This window comes from Chelon labrosus (genome assembly GCF_963514085.1).
Source record: "Chelon labrosus genome assembly, chromosome: 23".
In the NCBI taxonomy this organism is placed as follows: Eukaryota; Metazoa; Chordata; class Actinopteri; order Mugiliformes; family Mugilidae; genus Chelon; species Chelon labrosus.
In genome coordinates this window covers 13,203,948-13,228,374 of record NC_140356.1, presented here as the reverse complement: position 1 = coordinate 13,228,374, position 24,427 = coordinate 13,203,948, and positions in this window count along the sequence as shown.

Sequence of the window (24,427 nt, the reverse complement as noted above, 5' to 3'; positions counted from 1 at the left end):
TTGTTGTGTGCAAAGATTCTCAGCCATCTGGGTCACGATGTATTCAAAAAAATCAAAGCTAATACAAAGGCAACCCCTGTATGAGCTGCTTGTCTTGCAAAGATTGCCTTACCCCATTCACACCATGAGTCTGGAGAGTTTTTAGCCGTTGATGTGTCGTCGGGGAGCCATTAACCGCGGATAAAGAGAATAAGTGCCACCTGTAGATGTTCCAAATCAAAAGCTAAACTCCCCACCGGCCATTTCATGAACAAAGACCATTTGATGTGAGGACGTTTATTGGTAGATAAACCTGAGGGAAATAGATGAAGGCATGAGAGGGGTTGAATGCGGGGATGGTAGATGGTGTTTAGGTTCAGAGAAACCCAGGGAGTGACATAGAATAGAATGGTATGAAGCATTGTCTTGCTCCCGAACTCAATCTGTAATAACATAGTTTAGAACTGAATAAACCACTTGGAAGAGTGGTGAAATGTCTTCAAGAGACCCGAACAAATTCAGTTGCCTTTGCTTTAACTTTGTTTTTGGAAACATTGACTTCTATTGATTTTAGTTTGTGTGTCAGATTCAATTCTACTTAACCGTGTAGTGTACAGTACTGTAGTGTTGCCAAAAAAGCTGTGTACAGTCTAGTCAAAACAACCATTAACTATTTAGATATGACATATTTGAAATATTCAAGTTAGCTTTAGAAAAATAATGCGCCCACATGTGGGAGAAATCTAAATTAACATAAATAAGCAGATGTCGATGAATGATGAAAATTCTCTCTCTCTGGTTATGCTCAGACTGTGAAGCTGGCTAAATGCCATTATTTGACTGCTAAATGGTGTTATGTTAACTTCTACATCTGAGTTGCTCCCACTCATATACAAATGCTGCATTAGCTGTATACAGGACACTAAGTGCTTAAATGCAGAGCCGCTGGCAATAATAAAAGTACGCCGTATCAGTCTCGGTGTTGAATTAGCGCTGACTAACAGAAAAAATGTCTTTGTTTCTTTGAATGGTACATTGAATTTAAGACACTTAAAAGACTTTTGCAGACACAATCTTCAGTGCATATGCTGTGAGCGTCTGTTTGAGTTCGCACTTCACAGCAGAGCATCAAATGGATTAACGCATTTGAAGACTTGTAGGAAAAAATAAATGCATGTTCTTGAGTGTGCATGTGTGGGGTTATGCAAACAAAGCTGCACCAGCATATTCACATGCCCCAGTTGCTTTGTGTGATAATGTGCATGTTGCTATGCACATACCACACTGCACACTACAGTAATTTATCAATTCGTAGCACGCGCTAATGTGATTTTGTGCGTGCAGGATCATTTGCATATTGAATATTTATATAGCTGCATGCATATCAGATGTGCAGCATCCATCATGTTTCATCACATGCAGGGTCAGGTGAGTAAAAAGAGACTGATAATGGGTCATCCTCACAGCTGTAAAGGACACCTGTCACAGTGGCTTTCCTGCAGAGATGTCATTGCATTTAATGCGTGTGCACGCGCGCGTTCTCCTCGGTGCACAAATTGACAGACTGCTCGGCTGTAATGTCATTTAATCTGCATCATCACCCACCACGGATCGCCAAGAATCTTCCACAACGCTGAAACTGAACATCACGGCGAGTTAAGTGAAACTGTAGTGCAGTCAGTCAAGCTGCTCGGTTGTTCAGGCTGACGCAGTGTTTGATGTCAGGAGGTCATTTTTGTTTTGTTTTTTTGCAGATTTTTTTGTTGCATTCTACTTTTGAACACAACGATGGACAAAACCTCCTACTGGAGATGTTTAATGATACAGATTTACAACACATTTAAAGGGGAACTACTGATTTTTTACAGCCTGGACCTTATTTCTGGCATAAAATACGATTGTTTACTCACCCATATAACTTTTGTGTAATTTGTTGTCGTTTGGGAGATATTTAGATCTGCGTATATCCATATAGTGGGAGTGACTGGGGCACCGAAACGCAGCCTCTAAATAACGCATTATCTGCCACGAAGCTCGTTCATTTCACCAATATTTTGTTATCGTACGCTAGTGCTATTCCCCTTTGAGTCCAGAGTTACCTGTTATCATCATCCAGGGTCTGTAGATTGACCTACAGACCCTGGATGACGTCTTCTGACCTGGATGATGTCATCGCGCACCCACGACGGTTGGCTTGTTTACCTGTCATTTGCTACTGCTATTTTTTTGCAACACGGCTGAATATTTTTCTGATTCTGAGGTTATGGACGAACCATAGCAGATGCAACAAATTACACAAAAGTTATATGGGTGAGTAAACGATTGTATTTTATGCCAGAAATAAGGTCCAGGTTGTAAAAAACAGTAGTTCCCCTTTAAGATATGCACATTTAAAGAATGTTTTTTTTTTTTCCTCAGTGTTTAATAATCTCAGATCTTGAGTGAAATAATCTCTTACAGAGACCATAATATGCTCATTATTATGGTCATAATTCTATTTTAGGTGTCAACTAGAAAAGCCTTACATGCTTTAATATTCAAAAAGCAAATTTTTTTCTCATACTGTACATTGCTGCAACAAATTTTTCCACCCTCTGCTCCTGTCTTTTAAAAGACTTCGGGCTTTGTAGCTTTGAGATGAACCACAGTGTGTAGTATAGTTGCGGTAGCACGCTACAGTGTGTACGTAACACACTAAAACAAAGGGAAAAACCACAAAACACCTTGCAATGCTGCACATAATAATTAATCAAGCACTTGTTATGGATGACTGACAGAATAAATCCACAGCCAGTTATGTGAGGGCAACTCATCAGCTATAATCGGATGACTTAAGCTAGTGCAATGCAAATCCTGCATCGTAGCCGACCTGAGTGGCCTGTGCTGTTGTGAGCATTTATACTTGATGCTTTTATACGTTTGTATGCCTGGGACAGCAAAGATCGGATCTGAGCAACGATTGGATTTCTACAGAGCAAAAAAGTTTAGGTGTAGACAATGGATGTCAGGGTAATTGCTCAGTCTTTACAATCTGACTAGCAACTTGAGATGCAAGACTGAAGTTGAGGGACAATGTCAACATGCAAGTTTACACTCAGTATAGACTCACGTAACCATTTGTTAAGTGTAAATGTTTAAGGTGTTTGCTTGACAAACACGACGCGTTAGCTCACTATCGACAGGTTACGGCAGGGCGTTCTGCCAATTTTACTCTCCGTGTGGACGGTTTACCTTCATGCAACGAAAACTCGCTCAGATGGCGTGTTTCAGTACCGCTCAACCAAAACCGAAATATTTGACTTGCCAATTACTTGCTTAGAGAGTAACATGAGCATGAAATAGTCCTGGTGGTGCTTTTAGCTACATGCTAATGCAGGCGCCTGCTAGCATGCTTGCATTGACAAAGCAAATACGCTCATGTTTAGCAGGTATAATGATGCCTGTGTTTAGAGTTTGCTTGAGGAAAAGTCAACTGATCAGCAAAGCAATTAAGAAACCTTCTCATCGGACCATGAATGTGCAAATTTTCCCGTCAGTCCACCCAGATATTATCGAGACACTACAGTCTCGGCCAAAAGTGGGAGACGGGCCGACACTGAAACGCTGCTAGAAATATTTAACAGGAACATGCGGTATGCATTTTTTATCACTTAGTTGCAGCTCTACTTGTGCTGTCAGTATCCATTTGAATGCACAATGTAGCCGGAGAAAGTTAGCACACATTTACGGTATGTACGGAGTATTTTAAGCCACTGTAAAATTGTGTGTATTTTTGTCTCTGTGCCTTACTGTTCTCTATTCACGCTCCTGTACAAGTCGGTGAAAGATGACACCAGTGTTAACACTAGGATCTGACTCCGTCACCCCGGCTCCTTCTCTTCCTCCTCCTCCTCCTCCTCTGTAACATACAAAGTAATTACTTCTTCTTTTCCACTACACACCCGGCCCTCGCACACACGCCACACCCTCGTCTCCAGGCTCCGAACGTCAGCCTCATCAGCTCAATTATCCGCCGACTTAAACAACATCCTTACGTAACCCGTTTGCTTCTCCGCTGTCTGAGCGCTCGGAGTTGACAAACTTCCACTGACATCCCATTATTGTTTCGATGTGGTCTCACCTGCAAGGAAGAGACGTTTTAATTAGACTGCGTTGTATTAATTGCATACATTTCACCAGTCGTTTAGAGGTTATACTTCAACGGAGCCTGTTTGCTTGTCTTTACGTTCTCAGCCCAAAGGTCACTGAATAACCGAATCATTCCTGTGAACACATAATTGACTTATTCATGAACTACCTTAAATAGAACCTACAGGGTCCCATCACTCAAGCGTTTTCATTCACATTTCCCCCACTCTCCCGCTCGCTCTCTTTATTTCCATTCCTCCACTGAGCATAGCATTTTATTTATGGATCAGCATTTATGGAGAATAGATTCACTTTGATGAGGCAAAGCTGCACTGGAGAAGACTTACGATCTATTTTTGTGCAACAAGCACATGGGACTCACGTGCCTGGTAATAAAACGCCCTTGATGTGTGCCCTTTGTCTCGCAGAGGGAGAAAAAGCTGCACATGCATACATAATTGGAGGGGTGAGGGGGGGTGAGGGGGGCTACTATTTTGAGATTACTTCTTTTTTCTTTCTTTTGACTGCGCAATTCATTTGCTTGCTGGTGGAAAATAGATGTGAATCACTCACCGTGGCTGCTATCCAACATCCATTCACCGTCTACGCACTCAATTCTTTCTGCCCTGGTTTGCTGTCATTCTGCCTCCTTTACTCCCTGTTTTCATCTCCTCATTCTCCTTCTGATTTTTAAATGTCGATGTCCTATTTTACTCTCCGCTCCGGCATCAAAAACCGCAAACAAAATCTGTGCCTGTGTCGAAAATAAGGCTGTGAGTTGTACGTCTAGTTTCTGGATTTTTATTTAACTCCTTGTCTATAGTCTGCAGGTGCAGCGTGCCCTTTTTTTTTTTGTCCTCCTCTTCTTTAAAAGGCACCCTGAGTAGCCTCTGTGATGTAATTGTCTATGAGAGTCATGTCAGTGCGGCCGAGCAGGAGATTAGAGTCAGAAATGGAGTGGAGTGCTGACAAGAAAGCGAAGGGCAGGCAAAGGGTTCCCGCCACGACATGTAATGTTTTTCGAACGCCTTGTCATTCTCTTCCTATGACCTTTTAGATCACGGTAATTTAGCTTTTTTTTTTTTTCACTGCTGAACTTTTTATTGTACGAGTTGGATAAGATCAGTATCACTCTCATGACTGTGTGATGACGATAAAACCATAGACGGACACTTGTTAGCTTTGTGTAGCACAAATACTTGAAATATAAGTAATTCACGTACAGTAATTTAGAACAAAGCCCTGCAAGGAATAGCCTTTTCATGGAAGTTTGGGAAATATCCATCCATATTTTCATTTTCATCCACTTGCCTGAAAGTCAAGTCAAGGTAGCTACAGGCTAAGCACCATCTGAAGTCCCTCTCCTCACCAATTTCTTTCCTGTTTGTCTTGAGGGATTCTGTGGCGTTCGCTGGCCAGATGAGGTATTTAATCCCCCTAGTGAATTGTGGGTCTACCCCTGGGGTCTCCTCCCGGCTGGCCCCCAGGGTAAGGTGTCCACGAGGCTCCTCAACTGAAGGTTCCCCATTTTGAAAAGAAGTAGCAGCGACTCTACTTTGAGCTCCCTCCTCAACCTTTTTATATGTAGCTATGAAACTGAATACTCTTTTGAAACTTCAACACAGACTCAGACGGTTTAGGAAATAACCAAAAGGTGTCTGAACCACCTCGGCTGAACCCGCCGCCAAGGAGCGCCACGTTAGAGCTCCTCACCCTTTGGGAAATGGTCATGAAATTGAATAGCCTTTTTGAACCTTCAGCCGAGACAATTTGGGAAATATCCAGTCATTTTCATCCACTTGGAATTCCAGACATCCCTCTCCCTACCAACGTTTTCTATTTCATCACGAAGGATTACCAGGCCAGATCAGATATGTAATCCCTCCAGCAAATTCTGGGTTTACCTTGGTGTTTCCTCCCAGTTGGCTGTGCCTGGTAAACCTCCAAAAGGTCGTCACCATTTGGGAAATGGTCATGTTTCATTTTCTTTAAGAAAAATCAGGAAATTAGGACTTTTTTTTAACCATTTTAACCTTTTTTTTCCAGGAACTTTTTCAACTAGCTGGTATTGCACCTCCATACAGGTCATAGTCGGTGCAAGGGAAAAAACAACACACACAAATCGATGTGTGTCAGCTTGAAAACTGCTTTAACAATATTATTCTCCCATCTATGCAGGGAACCATGACAGTTTCACCATGAATAGACACAGAAGATATATGCCTATTGTCATGCTCCATGTGTGCCTGACATTTTTTCTTTTCCCCTCCACTCACGGCTTCTTCTAATTCCCGAACTGTTGCCTCTCGCCTGCCGGCTACTGTAGCGCCGTCGCATTTAGCCCGAGCATCCTCTGTAGCAGTGACACCTCACGTCCTCCATAGCAGCTCGCTAATGAAACCAGTTAGGTTAAGGAGCTTTAGGTAATCGCTGCATTTTTCTCGGTTTTATTCCTCTCTTCGCCTTCCTGAGTCTTTCCCTCCCATTCCAGTGCTCGGTTTATTGCCCATTCCAGCTAAATCCACACAACCCTCTGCACTATTGTAGATAACAGAGCCTTGGCTCGGAGTCTCGGGGATCTGTCACCGCGGCATTACAGAACACATAAAGTGCAGGCATGACACCAGCCTTGACACCTACTGTAGACCTATTTAACGCGGAGTGCGAAGTGTCGTTTCGCACAGGGCAAATGTTAAACACCGAATTCGGCTAAAGGGAGCTAATGGCTCGGATTCATTACTGTAGGCAGTTTTACTGAGTCTGAAGCCTGAGTAGGCTCGTGTATATCAACACTGTCCGCTCCCATCATCGCTATTTACTCTGCAGAGAACGGTGAGTGTTTAAAGGATTTGAGAATAGGGACTAGAAGCAACGTTTCCGTGACTGATCACCCACGGGACGGTTGTTTTCAAGACGATTTTGCATTAATTATAAGCTGTTCGCACGGTCTCCTGAAGCTTTAATGTTTGTTTTTCTTATTCTGAAATGCTAATGAAAAATCTATTATATTTCTACCCCATCATTAGTGCCACAATGAGACAAGGGATTATCAGTGTTGGATTTTGAGGCGAGCTGGAGACTGAAGGTGCCGCCGGCCGGTCAGCCTCTTATCAGACTGCAGATAGCTTCTCAGATAACCTTAAAAGACAGAGGGAGGGAAGTAGTAGGAGTGAGTGGGAGGGATGAAATGATGACTTAACGGGAAAGGAAAGGAAAGAAAGAAAGTGGCATGGCGTTAGCTGCACAGTGATTCTCCCTGAGGCGATGGAAAGTTGTAGGTAAAGTTTATTTATATAGCACCTTTCTGGCTCAGACGTCACCGAGTGCTTCACAATAAAAGATAAAAGACAGACGAGGCAGATAGAGAGTCAGTGCAAAGTCAATGAATGGGCTATAGTACTGAGAGCCAAACAATGTCCTTTACAGCCTGTCCATTATGTTGAAATGTTATTTGTGTTTCCCTTTTTAGGCCGTCACACCACTATCTTTATTTTCTCTTAGTCCTGCCCTTTCAGTCTGGCTGTCGATCTATCTGTCTGTCTTGTCTCTCTCTCTCTTTCCCTCTCTCTCTCTCTCTCGCTGCCTCATCTGTCTCTGTGCCGGACTGATAAGAAAGTACCCGCCCTGTCTCGGAGGAGAAACCATGGAAACGTACCAGCCACGTGTTGACATCACAGCATGTTAAATATAACCGCCTCCCGTGCCACACAACTAGTCGTTCTGCCGTTGATCCTCGCCCGGCTATAAATACATGGTTTCCTTCCCATAATTGCAGCCCCGACAGGCTTGTTTGGATGGAGGGAGGAATAGGAAATGCCGCAGAGAAAGAAAGAGTGTGCCTTCTTCTTCTTCTTCTTCTCTATCTGTGCCTCACCACCACTATGTGTATGTGTATGTGTGTGTGTGTGTGTTTGTCCGTTTGTGTGCATGCATGTTTATGCCCTCATTTGACTCTATCTCATTACAGCCCAATCAAGGAGATCGGCAGAGATTGCAGAACCCTTTGAGATAATCGCATTTAAGACAAACAGACTCCAATATAAAAAGCACACAGCGTCTTAACAGTGTTTTAACTTTTGTTGAGTTCATGTGTTAGCATCTCCCCCCCTCGCCGCCCCCCTTGCAGACACACACACAAATTTACTGTCGGTTTTATTATGAGACAGATGCATTTATTCAGCGATGTTTTACCTCTGCTGTAATTGATGTAAGCAATACGCATGCATGTAGCCTTCCTGTTTTTAACTTGAACTGAAATGCACTTAGCTATTTCTGCTGAAAATTTGATGAGATGACTGAAACCGCTCTCACAGCTTGTTCTGTTAACATAAGGTGACTGTTAGCCTAGCTTAGCGTGAGCACTGGAATCAGGATAACAGCTATGATACTAGAGGAGATTGTCTGCTGTTGCTCCCATAGTACATAAATTATTACTGAACTGAATCGGAGTATAAAACAACAATGACTGGAATATGTCTTGGCACAGGGGCTACTTTTACATAGACATTAGTATTACTCTACTAATCTGAATTAAAGGGGAACTACTGTTTTTTACAACCTGGACCTTATATCTGGCATAAAATACGATTGTTTACTCACCCATATAACTTTTGTGTAATTTGCAGTCCTTCGGGAAATATTTAGATCTGCATATATCCATATAGTGGGAGTGACTGGGGCACCGAAACGCAGCCTCTAAATAACGCATTATCTCCCGCGAAACTCGCTCTTTTCACCAATATTTTGTTATCGTACGATAGTGCTATTACCTGTTGAAGTCGATTTACCTACAGATCCCGGATGATGTCGTCTGACCTGGATGATGTCATCTCTGAGCACCGCGTGCACCCGCGGCGGTTGGCTTGTTTTACATTCAGAGATGACATCATCCAGGTCAGAGGTTAGTAGTTCAATCTACAGACCCCGGATGATGATAACTGGTAACTCCAGACTCAACGGGGAATAGCACTAGCGCATCATAACTAAATATTGGTGAAATGAACGTGTTTCGCAGCAGATAATGTGTTATTTAGAGGCTGCGTTTCGGTGCCCCAGTCACTCCCACCATATGGATATACGCGGATCTAAATAGCTGACGAACGACTCAAAATAACACCAAAGTTATATGGGTGAGTAAACGATGGTATTTTATGCTAGAAATAAGGTCCAGGTTGTAAAAAACAGTAGTTCCCCTTTAATGCCTCATTATTGGAACCGACTCGGCCAATCTGAAGCGTTTCGACCTGCTTGAGACGGGCAGTGTAACCCGTTCATAATCCAATTCATAAAAACATTAGCACCTAATAACCACGTAAATGTTTGATCTGGTCATTTTTCTTTTGAATGGAGAAAAATCATCCACGTTTGCCCCACGCCCCCTACGAAAACAAAGGTTTGCCATAGTCCATCTTTTTTTTTTTTTTTATTGAATAAAGTCAGTGTTGTCAGGTTTAGAAAAAAACATCTTCCGTTATGTATGTGCTGGGAGATTTGAACCCCTCTGTCAAAACTGGTATATTCTGATTGCGGTTTTGAAGCAAGTAATGTTGTATATCTTGTCAGATAATTTTATTTAGCATTGGAATCTGTAAATGAACTGATATGGCGTGTTTATTTATTTAACTGGAGATGCTGATGTTACTGTTCCACCCTAAACATTCCCTGTTTCCTATTTACAGTCTTTATGCTAAGCTAACCGGCTGCAAGCTATAATGTTATGTAGCGTTGAAGGCATGAGAATGGTATCAATCTTGTTGTTCCCTAAATGCCAGTCTCCTACTTTTAATGCACCATTGGCCGATTAGAGAGCTGCATCTCTTTTTGAGAGACGTTTTGGCTGATTATTAACGTGATGATTTATCCGTTGTCAAAACTGCTCAAAGGGAAAGCACCTGTTCTTTTACCTGTTCTGCCAAATTGGATAAACATACCCTCGAACTGAAGCTGACAGCCTGTGTTTGAAATTGGTCGTCACTTCGCATTAACGAGAATAAGTGCACTCAGCCAAGAAATTACTGTCCGTACCGCTTCTTCTTCTTCTTTTTCTTCTTCTTTTGTTCTACAGTCTATTATTCAAACGGTGATTTAGAAGTCACAAAGGTGTGACACACTTTATATATATATATAACCCATATTGATCAAGAATCACCTTTAGTCACAAAAATAGGATATAACCATTGCGATTATTGATTTAGTATATGGATCAGGAATAGATTTGCATTTGGCATCATAAGGTGCTGATGTGAAGCACAAATCAGTAAACCCAGAACACACTGAGGGACTAAATCCAGAGTGTATACGAGGGTAAAGTGTTTGTCTTGGGTCTGTCTTCCTGTCTTTATGTAACTGTCACTGGTGTGCACGGGAGAGCGCAGAGCATTGCATGTTGTGACTCAGTCTCTTAGCAGCCACCTCATCTTCACAACCCTGCGGGTCCCCAGGGGCCGGCACAGAGCCGACCAATCGGAGGAAGATGCCACAACGACCAAAAGACCGGGAAATGGTTTCAGTGGAGGAAATGGCTGTGTGTGTGTGTGTGTGTGTGTGTGTGCGAACTGTATGTGGATTTAATAGTGTGAAGTGAGAGAGGAGCTGCCTCAGCTGGATGTGTGTGTGTGTGTGTGTGGATAACTGTGCCTGTATGTGTGTACTGTTCTATCCCATTGTCTTCTAATGCAGTTTAATCTCCCTTAAACCCAGATGATTTATTTCCCCCACCTTGCCACACTCATGCACCATCATATATTTTGGAATCCCACTTCCTCGTGCACTTCCAAACTAAAAATTGGTGTGAGTCACTCTGAAAGTTTTGCCCGTGCACTTGTCGTGTGATCTCAGCAGCCTCCGATGAGTCATTGTGAATTATTGCGTTGCGACGAGCATGAAAGTCGGATGTCATGGATTGCTTATTATTGTTATTACTGTCACGACTTGACATGCTAAATGCACTGCGACGGATGGCGGATATTTACACCACATATGTTTTGAGCTGCATGAATTATACTAGATTAGATCACACTGTTGTCTCCACATAATCACATTTAAACTATGGCAAGTCTTTTTTAATACCAACCTGATCCAAGTACATAAATCATTTACATAAATCACAACAAAACTATTTAAGACATGAATACATGACACTGTTATTATATGAATTTTGATAAATGGGATGTGCTGCATGTTCATTGTGTATCAAGGGAAAAGAAACGCAGCTCCATTAAAAAAAACTAAACTTTCTGTATAGAATTTCCCTTTGCAGCATTTGGATCAATTTTCATTATTTATTCATGGATTCTTGTTTTTATGCGATGCCAGCTTCTCTATTGAGGTAACACAATGTTTTTTTCTTGGTGCCAAAAATACAAAAAAAACAAAGTTGCTTTATTAATTTTGTGCTGATTTCTCCCTCTCAAGTATAAGATTATTGAAAAAATAGACCCCTTTGTACGAGGGGATCATTTTGACTATTAAGGCAGAACATGTTCTACTTGAAGGCTAATGACTTACCCTACTGCGGAAACAGTTTTGGGGAAGAGGCTTCATCTGTGCCTCTTGTGCCGGTCTCATTCATGAGCACATGAAGTCGTTTTCAGAGCATTTTATTAATTTCATCAGTGTTGAACCGATTTGGTCATTTTTGCAGATGGTGTAGGTACATTAAAAGCATTTTCTGAGAATTTAGTCTGAGGAGAGCATACAGACAAACCAATCAACTATTCAACCTTGATGGAAAGGAGTCCTACCTTTACGTAATTACTATTCATCCTCTGGGTACAATGCATATCCTTCATTTAGTAGTTTTTAAAGGGGAACTACTGTTTTTTTACAACCTAGACCTTATTTCTAGCATAAAATACAATCATTTACTCACCCATATAACTTTTGTGTAATTTGTAGTCTTTCGGGAGATATTTAGATCTGCATATATCCATATAGTGGGAGTGACTGGGGCACCCAACGCAGCCTCTAAATAACGCATTATCTGCCGTGAAACTTGTTCATTTCACCAATATTTTGTTATCGTACGCTAGTGCTATTCCCCGTTGAGTCCGGAGTTACCTGTTATCTTCATCAATCTACAGACCCCAGATGATGATAACAGGTAAGTCTGGACTCAACGGGGAATAGCGCTAGCGTACGATAACAAAATATTGGTGAAATGAACGAGTTTCGCGGCAGATAATGCGTTATTTAGAGGCTGCTTTTCGGTGCCCCAGTCACTCCCACTATATGGATGTACGCAGATCTAAATGTCTCCCAAAAGACTACAAATTACACAAAAGTTATATGAGTGAGTAAAAGATTGTATTTTATGCCAGAAATAAGGTCCAGGTTGTAAAAAACAGAAGTTCCCCTTTAAGATCACTAAGTAGTCGACTGGCCGACTGACATCCCTTTGGTTAAAAGTCTTCAGCAACTGCATCGCTACGATGTTGTTTGCAGGGATGAATGATTAACCAAAGATGAAAAATGCCACTGTGTCATGTCGTTACCATTTATCAGCTCCCAAACACTGTAGTACTCCTTTGATATACTGAAATTAACCTTTTCATAAAGAGCTAGTGGACATGGCACTGTGCCATCCAAAAAAGGTCACAGTGCTGATTCCCAGAAACAGTGATTTACCGAGTCCGTGTGAGTAGGCGGTGACTAAGCTTTGACGTTTTTGTGCTCCTTTGTTTCTCTTTCTTTTTCGTATACAGTGGGGCCTGTGCCTCAGATTGTGTGGCCAATGCAGCCAAACTTTGATTGTACTCTGTACGTCGTAAAGTCATAAATAAGGCTATCTGGCTTTCACACTGAATCACGGTGACCTACGCATAGTCACGACTCGAAAGATAATGGACTTCTTTATATAGTTCAGACCAGAGTGAAAGGAGTGTAAGGGTCAAAGGTTGGGAGCAGGTTTATCTCCTGTGTGAGTTCCTGAAATTCCAGTATGTGGAATTTGAGACTTTAAGAAGAAGTTGGGCAGCGCTTTATTTAGCAACATTGATCTGCTCGATGGATGCTTGAATATTGGGACAAAAGGAGATGGAAGCCACTGCGTTGCATCAATGCACACACCCCATTAGTTTTACTAAACGCGAGTCATTTGATTTCACGTCTCATTTAGAAAACACACCAAACCTTGGCAGTCTTCGGCAGTCTCATGATTCGATTCTGATTCTTGATGTCAAGATTCGGTCCAGAATTTATTCTTGATTCATAATGTTTCTCGGTTGAATGAAAATAAATAATGTGTCTTACTTCAATGTGCTGTTTACCAAACCATTGACTCCTGTCTTCTGCCCATTGAGTTGCAAATTAAATATAACAGATATTCAAGTTAATGCATTTTGATTATTAAAGGTCATTGTCTGGTCAACAGAAAAGGAAGAGAGAGGTTGTGTGTGTTTTAGTTCATGTCATTGTCAACGTAATGTGAAAACTCCCTCTTCACTAAAACCAAGATCCAAACTCCGGGCAGCTGAAGTGCCACAACTGCAGTCCAACTTTACAGCAGAAACAAACTTGTTTACAGCGCAGTACAAGAAATGGTTTTGGTCTCTATAGCTTATTTTTTCACTCATGACAAGATTACGACAGGCTTAACATTTTGAGGAGTGGTTGTTTTTACGATATAAGTGATTGTTTTCTCAGGTTGCTATGTGACTGCCTCAGTTTCACCCACCCGCCTCCACTCATGCTTCACCTCTTCGCCCATTTTATAATTGGCAAGGAATTGGACGGAGCCGAGGTCTGCCAAGATGGCAACGACCAGTGCCACCCACATTGAGCTTCAAAACCTCTCTTCAGAAATGGGTTGTGTCATGGAACGGTTTGTTCATCTTTATATACAGTCGGTGACTACAAATCAAGCACCACGGAAAGTCATCATAATTCAAAATGCTGTACAGACACAGGCTTTTTAAAATGTCAGACTGAGTTATTTTCTTTGCCCAATCGGAATTTGCTGACACAACTCCAGACTCAACGGGAAATAGCACTAGCGTATCATAACAAAATACTGGTGAAATGAACGAGTTTTGCGGCAGATAACGCGTTATTTAGAGGCTCTGTTTCGGTGCCCCAGTCACTCCCACTATATGGATATACGCAGATCTAAATATCTCCCAAACGACTACAAATGACACTAAAGTTATATGGGTGAGTGAACGATTGTATTTTATGCCAGAAATAAGGTCCAGGTTGTAAAAAACAGTAGTTCCCCTTTAATTTAGTCAATCCAAGATGTTCCCAAATACTGTTTGACCTGCAAGATAAAACTCTACACTGTGCTGGAAACTGTTTGCACTAAGAATTGATTCAGGGTCATAGAAGTTCATCTGAATCCAACCAAGCCGAACCCCTTTACAGCTTCCTGTGCTCATCTCTTATTCTGCAGGCCTGTGCAATCTTACCTTATAGCATAGGGGATAATTGCTTGGGGCACTAACAACAGCAAGACATTACCTACCCAGCTTTCTCTTCAGCCGTTGTGGGCTGTAAATTGCAGAGCGAAATTGCCTTTTGGCGAAATCTCCTATACCATCTACCGAGGTCCTAATTCATTCGGTTTAGATTATATGTGAATAGCGTCCAGTGTAGGTTCCCCAGTGATCACGTGAATAAATATCAGGCATGCTTACGTTTGTGTGCAGTCTTCGTATTAATTCTCAGTTCTTTTTCTGCAATCCGATGTGTGGATATTTATAGAGCCGTAGATTTGCATATGTATGGGGACTCTATTTGTGAAATTTCTTTTTTGAAGAGCTGTGCAGAAATGTATTTACACAATACTAAAGATGCAGAAATGTGTTTGTGTGTTTGTCTGTATCCTTGTGTGTACAAACTGAACTGTGTTAAATGACCTGTGACCTCTGTAGCCATTCACATCTCTGGTCACTCACACCCATAGGATCTTCTTCTCTCTACGTACAAGCATCTTGCTTGAAGTATTAATATGCTTTTGCCACATTGACATGCGTCTGTTTTACTGGGGAGTAGTTTTGCACTGAGTCTGACCCAGTTTGAGCCCCCCCCCCCCCCTCCCAACCTCCTGCATGACTTCACAAATGCAGGACAGTGGTTATTAAGAGTTTAGGAGAATGGAAGAGGATGGGGCCGTCGAGCTAGAGCTGGATTTATAAGATGAAGCGGTTGAAGAGGTGTATATTTTAGCCCAAATAATATATCGTAGGACTGTACTTGTATTCGTCACGGCTTGTTTTAACAACTAGTGGCAGTATCATACTTAGTTTGTGACCGTCTGATGACTCCACCATATTAGATCCCCTAAAGTGGTAGTTTTATAGGTTGAGGTGTGTCCACCATTTACAGTTCACTATTATTTTTACAGTTGTAAAACAGTTTTACAGTGTTTTAAAGTACCAAGAAATGATTGAAATACCAGTTATACTTCCTTCTTGCTTTGCATTTTGGCAGAATACCGCACATCAGTGGTATGTCCCGTGTACATGAAGTGTTTTTGAGTGTGCTGCCTTTTTAATTTCAAATTTACTACAAAACCTGCAGAGCATTAGTAGATAAATCGGACTGCTTTCGGTGACGTGGCATGAATTTGAAAGCGTCAAAGCGAGAAGAGAGCTTTAAGAAGCGCGTTAGCTGTGAGGCACGCATGAATAGATTAGATAAAAATAGCTTATTGATGTGTGCTGATAACTACCTGGAGCACTAAAGAACGCATTTATCCATCGCCATGTTACCGCACGCTTATGTCGGCATTATAATTCAGTGCAGGACTGCACCTCGCAGCGAAATGTTCACAGCACCAGTTCAGATTTACGGATTTGCTTGAGAATTACTTCATTTTAATTAGCTCAGTTTCCTTTTTTCACTTAAAGTCCCAATGAAAAATAAAAAAAAAGATAGCTGAGTGCTATTTGTTTCTACATATGCGTTGGAGGCTGCCCCTCCCCCCTCCTGTGCTCTGATTGGTCGGCTCCAATGGCCTGAGCTGGCACTGCCCATACAAATTCAGAGCTGAGAACCAAAATGAGCACATGCCCCGAAGTGCACGATGAGTCATCAACCATTTTTAAATCATCTGCCTGGACAAACTTTAAAATACCTTTAATAATGCCTTCAAAATCATATGTTTTTGGTTGATGTTGGGTCAGACTCTGCAGTATAGGCGACACATGATTTAAATTATATACAAATAATTTCTTTAAGATCTAGCTATGCATTTTGGTGATGGCTGCTAATGGACCGCAGGGCAGACACTGCGCCAACATCAATGGGTGTTCACAAACATTTCGGCCCAAACATCACAGTCTTCTGAACGCGGCGCGATGCCGACCGGCGCAAGGAGTCATCAACTTTGATTTCATGGGTCCTTTAAGTGTCTCACCGTAGCGGCCCGGACAAATTAACAACTCGCTCTGCTGTCATTGATCTTCTTCTGACTTCCAAACAGGAGTTAAAACACAATTTCACATTACATTAAGATTCATTCTGTGTGGATCTGTTGAGTGGAGAGTTACCCACGCTGCTTGTTGTGCGAGCGTGCACGACACGGGGATGATGTGTGGCTGCTAATAGAAGCCTTTTAAATGCTCGCTCTCCGCCTTTCCATCCCCGCCTTTGCCTCTCCTCCTCTCTTAGTGCACAAAGACTCACCACAAATATCCACACGCCAGCGTTTCCAGAAATCATCGGTAATGGAGACGCGGAGAGTTAAGTGGGGAGAAATAAGGAAGTGGTGAAGAGCAGAGCCAAGCAACCGCTTTAATTGATAGTTTGACAGTTTGGTTGTTTACCACGCTGCCAGATGTATTTATCAACATCCTCGTAGTGAAGAATGGAATTCATCTGAATGTGTGTCTGCACAAACCAAAGTGTAGGCAGTTTTTAGTTGCACCCTAAAGGTGAAGGCATTACACAACTCTGACATGTGAGCCTCTCTTTAAAAGAGTGCCGGGGTCACTCGCAAAATATCCACCGGCTGAGGAATGACGGTATGGGAGGGGGTGTTGTTGGGAAGGGGGGGTGGCGGCGGCAACTGGAAGACTGACATTTGTAGCCTAGGGTTTCCCCTCAGCTCACCCGTCCTCCTAACCTTTCATGTACTGTAAATTCCTATACCTTGTAAGCCTCTTCTTCTTGCTTCCTCTTTTAGGTTTTTCCATCGCATCATCACGAGGAGGGGATTCTCCTCCTGCAGGTTTTCCCCATCTATTAAGGAGCAGGGATTTCCACGGTGGGAAAAATCTAAATCACGTGGGCAAATCTAAGTCTAATACAAGTCTTAGATTTTGTCTTACATTTCATATTTTTTTATAAACACAAATGAAAGCAATGCTTGCTGTTACGGAAGGTATTGTAAAAGAGGCTAGCTCATAAATGAAATCAGGTCACGTCGCTTCTCTGTTGCTGTAAATTATTATGGGTTTCATGTCCTCTAAGGGAAATTTCTAACATCTTCAGCGGCGAGGAGAAAAAAAAAAAAAAAAACGAGAGCGCGCCCTCCATTTTGGATTATACATAATTGAAAATGTCCTTCCTAAAACCGCTGTTGGCTAAATGACATAATGACTTGAGCTCAAATGCAAAGGGCTTGTTTATATTTTCGAGTGAGCGATAGCGGAGGGCAGAGAGAGAGGGAGAGGGAGAGAGAGGGAGAGGGAGAAGGAAGGCGTGCTCTCTTTCTCTCGCTGAGGGGATTTTCCTTTTTCCTTTGCTGCAGCTGCCTCTCCGACTCCGGTGACCCTCTCCTCTCTGCCCCTCTGGTTCCTACACCCCTCCGTGTCCCCAAGGTCACATGAGTCTCTTAAGATCCGACCTCCGACCCCCGACAACCTGTCATCTAGGGTTGCTATGGAGACACATGTCATCAGGACCAACGTGGCGTCTCGCGGGTTTATTTTTAGCCCCCGGGGTGGGGGGGGGGGGGGGACGAAGCGGCTGCCGTCTCAGAGGGGTGGAATGGGGGCGAAAGCCAAGCTGCTGGGGGAAGTTCTGGGGACATTTAGGGGCTTCCTGAGCGGGGCTTCCCAGCTGTAGTGATATCATGCCAAGGGTGTCCTAGCAGGAATGTGAATCATCCATCCACATGATCTGTTAATACAACATTATGTCAGCCAGCGTTGGACACACTCTGGGACCTGGAAAGTCCTTCAACGTGTCATCTTAACAAGTGGAGATGGGGGATTTTAGCCAGCTAAAAATGTGTCCAGTGGGTTTAGCTCGGGGATGTGTTTCCACTTCCTTCGATAAAGCAGGTGTTGATGTTTAGGCTTCGGAGTCTAAGGTTCTCTCGGGCCTGCGGGGCTAAAAAGGAGTGCCTGTGTATATACTCGCCTGTTTGTAGATGTTATTTTGTGTGTGTGTGTGTGGCTTTCACTCAGTGTTTAATTCCTGGTAAAAGAAATGGTTTTGGTTTGTTGTGGCTTTCCACAATACACACTTTCTGGCAAACGCATGCGAAGAAGTAGTCCAAATAACAAACTCCAGCATGCTTCCGCGTTAATGCAAGAATGCGCCTGTCCAGTGGAACCTCTTGTTTATCGCTTCCTATCCCTCTCTCTGACAGACTGAAGGAGGGAGTGCGGCATCGCTATCTTCTCCGTGTTCCTCCTCAGCGGCTGTTGTGTACATGAGAACGCCATTATTTTACGGCATGTTTGCACTGCGATACTACCAGATGTTCAAGTAGTGTTTGCAAATATTGCGTTGCCTTCCAGTAAGGCGTCAGACAAGTTTGGTTGTCCGTGCAACAGCTGACGAAGACGGTAATGTGCTTCAAATTTATATGATTCACTAAGTAAAGGTATAAAATGGATGGGCATGCAAAGAAAGGGGTCAATAAAATGTTATAGCATCTTGTTTTGTATTCATTTATTATACACTGATCTGGCATAACATTATGACCACCTTCCTAATATTGTGTAGGTCTCCCTTGCGCCTCCAAAACAGTTGTGACTCATCAGAGAATGGACATGGGCCTTCTGAGGGTGTCCTGTGGTGTCTGGCAACAGAATGTTGTTAGTGGGGGGCCTTTGGGTCCTATGGGTTGAGGGGAGGGGCCTCTGTGGATCATCCCACAGATACTTGATCAGTTTGGGATCTAGTGAATTTGGAGGCCAGGTCAACACCTTGTGCTGTTCTTCATGTTTTTTGTTTGAGTTGTTCCTACTTGAGTGTGTCTGTGTCAGGCTGCATCCTGCTGGGGATGGCTGCTGCCATCAAGGAGTGTCATTGCTATAGGGTGGGGGTGCCTGGTCTGGTCTAGGTGGGTGGTACATGTCTAAGTAACATCCACACGAATGCCAGGTCCAAAAGTTTCCCAGCAGAACATTGGATTGTCACAAGATGGTCAATGTTATTTACTTCTCCTGTCAGTTTTAATGTTGTGGCTGATTAGTGTATCATATTATTCATACTTGCACCTCGAAGGCTAAATAAAAAATGTTTAATGCCAAATCAGAAAGCGAGGGAGGGAAATTGGAAAAAGAAACGACTGTATGACTGAGTAATTCACTTCCTCCTGATATATGTTTTCATTTTCCTTTTACATGACACATTTCAGTTTAACCTTTTGCATTTAAGCTTTTAGTTCAAGTATTTCCATTTCTGGATCTTAAATTAAACAAAGTAAACTAACTTTTCATTTTCACTTTGCCATTTCACAGTTATAGGTTTTGCATTTCCAATTAAGTTTTGGCCTGACTATTGTAAATACTTAAATGTCAATGGTCCAGCATTAACTAAACTTATCTTCTGTGTATTAATAGCGTTGAAACAACTCCTAGATTAGTAGATCCATTCATCCACAACAACAATCAGTTATTCTCTAGCAGTTTTATATATTATATTGCTTTCTTCGCTCTGAGAACTTTTGGCTTGACATTTTCTTTTTTCTTTTCTAAATACTTTACGGGATATTTTATTGCTTTTATTACATTTTTACTGAGAAACGAGGTCCAGGTTGGCCTAAACACGACCTACACTCAGTGTTGAATGAAGTCTGGACAATTGAAGCTGCGAATACACCTCACATGCCTTTATAGAAATGTATTGTGCAGCAGCCTAACACATACCTCAGCTGTCCACCTCTGGCCCCTGCACCAAAGCGTCATGGCGTGTTAACCAGGACTGTCTAAGAGCTATCAGGCAGACACATCACAGGCGTACAGTCTGACGTACATACACGGTCTCTTTTTGTTCTTGTCTCTTTCCGTCTCTTTCATTTTATCACTTGTTCAGCACAGACCCCCGGGTCATGACCTCTCACTTACAACAAAACGACGGAGCACGAGTCGGAGACGGAGCGGCTGTTTTATTCTGCTGATGCAGACATTTTTCGGATCGTTCCTTCTATGCCCAAGGGATGTCGTTATACTTTTTTTTGTTTGTTAAAGCGTCAGCTCTCCATACAAGGAGTTTGAAACAAAGATAGAAGAAGAAAAATCTGAGGATTACCATCGTTCCATGGTGAGGTGAGTTTCCAGAGTCTCTCTTTTGCAAAGGCAGGACTAAAATGCTCTGATTTGTGCGTAATCTCCCCCCAGTTACTCGTCCAGTGGTCTGCTCCGTGCCTACTGATGATGACTATGGTGATGTCAGAGCAAAGAGCTCAAAGCGGCTTTGGTGGGGTGCAGAGCGGAGGGGGTGGGGGAAGCTGGAGGTTAACGAGGTGATAGAAAGCAGCCCATGATAAAGAAGTAAAACGAACACTATCATACTTGGAACACTCACATTAACACATGAGGGCAGTGAAGCGTGTGCACACTCCATCACGCTCTCCAGTCACTTCTTCAAAATAACCCTCCTGCGCAGAGGGATTAAGACACGCTCACAGCGGGATGCCGGCAGGAAATCGTCTCACCGCGAAAGGCATGATCAGATCAGCGCCGCCGCGCTCCTGAGATGTCGACAAGGAGGTCACAGGATTGTGTGTGGGGCAGACTGGTCAGGAGCTGGCCATGATGTAATGGTCACACGCACGCCATGGCACAGCCTTATGCTTCACCATAGACCCGCAGGCGGACGTTTGTCCTTGCGCGTCGGGGCTACTGCTCTCGCATTGGCTGAATAAACATTCGTGGAGGGATTTCAGAGATTTGGGTAAACAGCGGAGGTGGCTGACTATTGGACGGAGGGGCGTTTTACTCTCATCATATCAACTATTTTCCTATTGGTTAAAAATTCATGTTTGGAGGGATTTAAAGAAGCTTTAGCTACTGGATGAACCGATTTGAGCGTTCCACTCCCCTGCAGTATTAGCACAAGTCTTCCTCAGGGTTTGAATATTGACATTAAATTAAGTTTTCACAAAAAGAGCTGAAACCACTTCCTGGTACAGATGTCAAAATAAGTGGTTCGGCTGTCAGGGCAGCACTTTGTGGCTCCGCATGCCCCGATCACGAACACAAAGAAGTTCTCAGACAGACGGAAAATTATCTCTGTACAAGTTCAACAATGGGGATCACAGAATTCAAAAGAGCCATCAGCATTTGTTTAAGCATCCACAGAAATTGTTCACTGCAACAATGAGCAGCGCCGACATTGTTCTCATGTATATTCATATCCCCGGTGATTTCTTGCTGTGGAGCAGCGTCAATAGGAAAATGTCCTCTTTGCAATTGGCTGGAGTGGAGTTGTGTTCATTAGGGTAAACAAGCTGTGCTCCAGAGATAGCACTGAGGCCATTCACCCCACCCTGGCACTGAGCTGATAGTAATACCAGCATGCACTTACACACTCAGACACACGAGCATCATTCAACTCCTCTGTTCCATGTTTACCTCAATGCATCGCTGCACCAGCAGCGAGGTAACACGACTCAAAACAGAAACAATGCTAACGTCCCACAACCTCCCCGGACAGGATCAACACAGCTCTAGGGTCGCCCCTGGCTGTCATTCTCATTCACACTCACTGGGTTTCTACCATTGTGTCCGGCATTATGCCCTGGCTTTGCTTGTAGCCCGCCCCAAGTGATGACCTCATCTGACAGCACAGCTGCCAGTAGGCAGCAGACTGCTTATGAAACCAGGCCATTCTATCCCTAAAATTCAGGGGTTGTGCAACTAGAGCGGGAGCACAGTGTGCTCATGAGTGAGTGTAAGTTTGTATGTGGTAGAATTTCTGTGATTATGCAACAGGGGTTGATATTATAGCTGCAAAAAAAAAAAAAAATTTGCGGAATTACAGAGCCGCATTGTGCTATTGAAGGACAGTTTGTCGTGCACATGCATGCACAGACACACATTTGAAAGCCTCAGACCACTGGTGAATAATACATCCAGAAGTGATGTGTCTGAGTCCTTGGTATGGCCTGGAAACGGAGAGCAGATTAAATGTGCACCAAGCCTGACCTCAGCCAGACCGTGTTACACTCCCACACGCAAACAGACACACACGCGCCCACGCACACAGTCGGTCATGTCGGCCTCCTACTGACCAGTGAGATAAGCAGCAGCTACCAGAGCGGCTTCATATCAGAATATCATGATCTGTTTTAAGCTGCGCTCAAGTAACCTTCATTGTTTGACAGGGCGGCTGGATTTTGTGCAGGTGGTGTTGAGGGACTAATAGCGAGTCTGATTAAAATGAATTAGTCGTAGAGCTGAATAATGCGTTGTCATGTTTTGAGCTGTTGAGATTGAGCAGAAATACTAGCATGCCTTCCTTCCTCCCTTTTCTGCCTTTTCAAAATTAAATGATTTCTTCAATGTCAGATTTTTTCATTGAAACCTGTGTGGTTTTTGTGCAATAAGGAATCTTGAATTCCTCGCCTTCTGACCCATGTCCTCTTTTATTCAAGCACTGCATGCTTGTCCTTTACATGTGTGCCTTCCTCACCTGTAAAGGACATCGTGCATACCACTCTGAGGTGCACTCGAAGCTCTGGCTAACCTCGTCACGCCAGGAGGAGCTCGTGTTCTTCACGTTTCTGCAACTTCTCACCTTTTTTCAGCCGAGGAACAAACGTGACCTCCTTGTTGCTAATTGCGCTCTTGAACGTACTCCGCTTTCCAGTCACTTCAAACTTCTCCTGCTCCTTTTATAGAGGCCATGAATAATGGAGCGAGCTTTGCGTCACCATTTGTACGGGTAACAATGTTGGCATGTCAAGCCAAGGCACCTGATCCTCTCTTCCAGTGACATGATGGAATATGTTAGCCGGTGTTAGCTTTCACCAGGTAAGGCTGCAATATTGATGAAGAGGGTGAGGTGGTTTTTCCACTGCCTCAACATACAAGCGGCGGCTCCTCCTCCGCTCGTTGGCGCATTTGGATCATTCGATATCGACGCCGTGCCGGGGCAGCGGCGGGGCCGGCAGTTGGACGCTCGGGCGGACTGGACGAAGTGGAGTGGAGAAGGGAAGGGAGGAGCAGAGCGCGGCATGCTGCACATTTTCCATCTGTCATGAAAGTGGAGCAGCTCATTATCACTGAGTGCTCTCTACTGAGCTGACCTGAAAAGACAAGGAGTGTGTGTAGGTGTAGGTTTTAGAGAATGTACATATAGTATTAATGTGTCCTAGTCGTACCTTCTTTACCCACAACGTCAGTGCCTCTGTGCCGGTCGGCGTTTAAGGCCCTGCAGATTTAATCATGCGCCCGTATTTTTAAGAAGAAACAGTGTAAACTCGGTACATTCGCGCATCCATCATTCACAGACAAATAGAGTCATCACCCTTTTTTTTTTTTTACAATTACTGTTTTTTTACTCTCTGCTGCAGCTGTCCTTCACTCCACACAGATAAATCATCACCCACAGAAGCATATGAATAATGTATTGGAGGCAGCAGTAATAAAAGTGTAGGCATGTGAACAGTGATGATGTGAGGAAGTCGTGAGGACAGTGATAAAAGCCTCTCAAATTGATGATTTCTTCTCGGTTTGTGTGACCATTAGGCCGCTTGCGTTCGCTTCTTCTCTTTTCGTCGAGGAATAAGTGTTTTGAAAGTGCTGCTTTTTGTTTGAGATTGCGTCTGGCGGTATAGTCCAAAAGATGAGTCGTCCTCATCCGTCTTTTTTGGTCTCCGGTGGGAAGGTTCTTTTCCTCTCAGCCAGGTAGCAGATTAGAGATAAGGGACATTGGTCCTTTGTGAGGAAATCCGCCTTGTACACCTTGTGATGAACAAACAATTTCCAAAGAGCTTTCTCTGTATGCTTGATCCCTGGGGTTTAATGTCCCAGTGGAGAATTCAACTTGTCAATTTGTGACTGTGCTTGAGGGCACAACAGAAGCAGCGGCTCTGATATAGGAGGACAGACAGGAGAGAGAGAATGGAGGCAGAGCAGGGGACAGAAAAGGAAAATAAATCTGGAGGGACCTTGCAGATTGGTAATAAACCCTCTGAGCC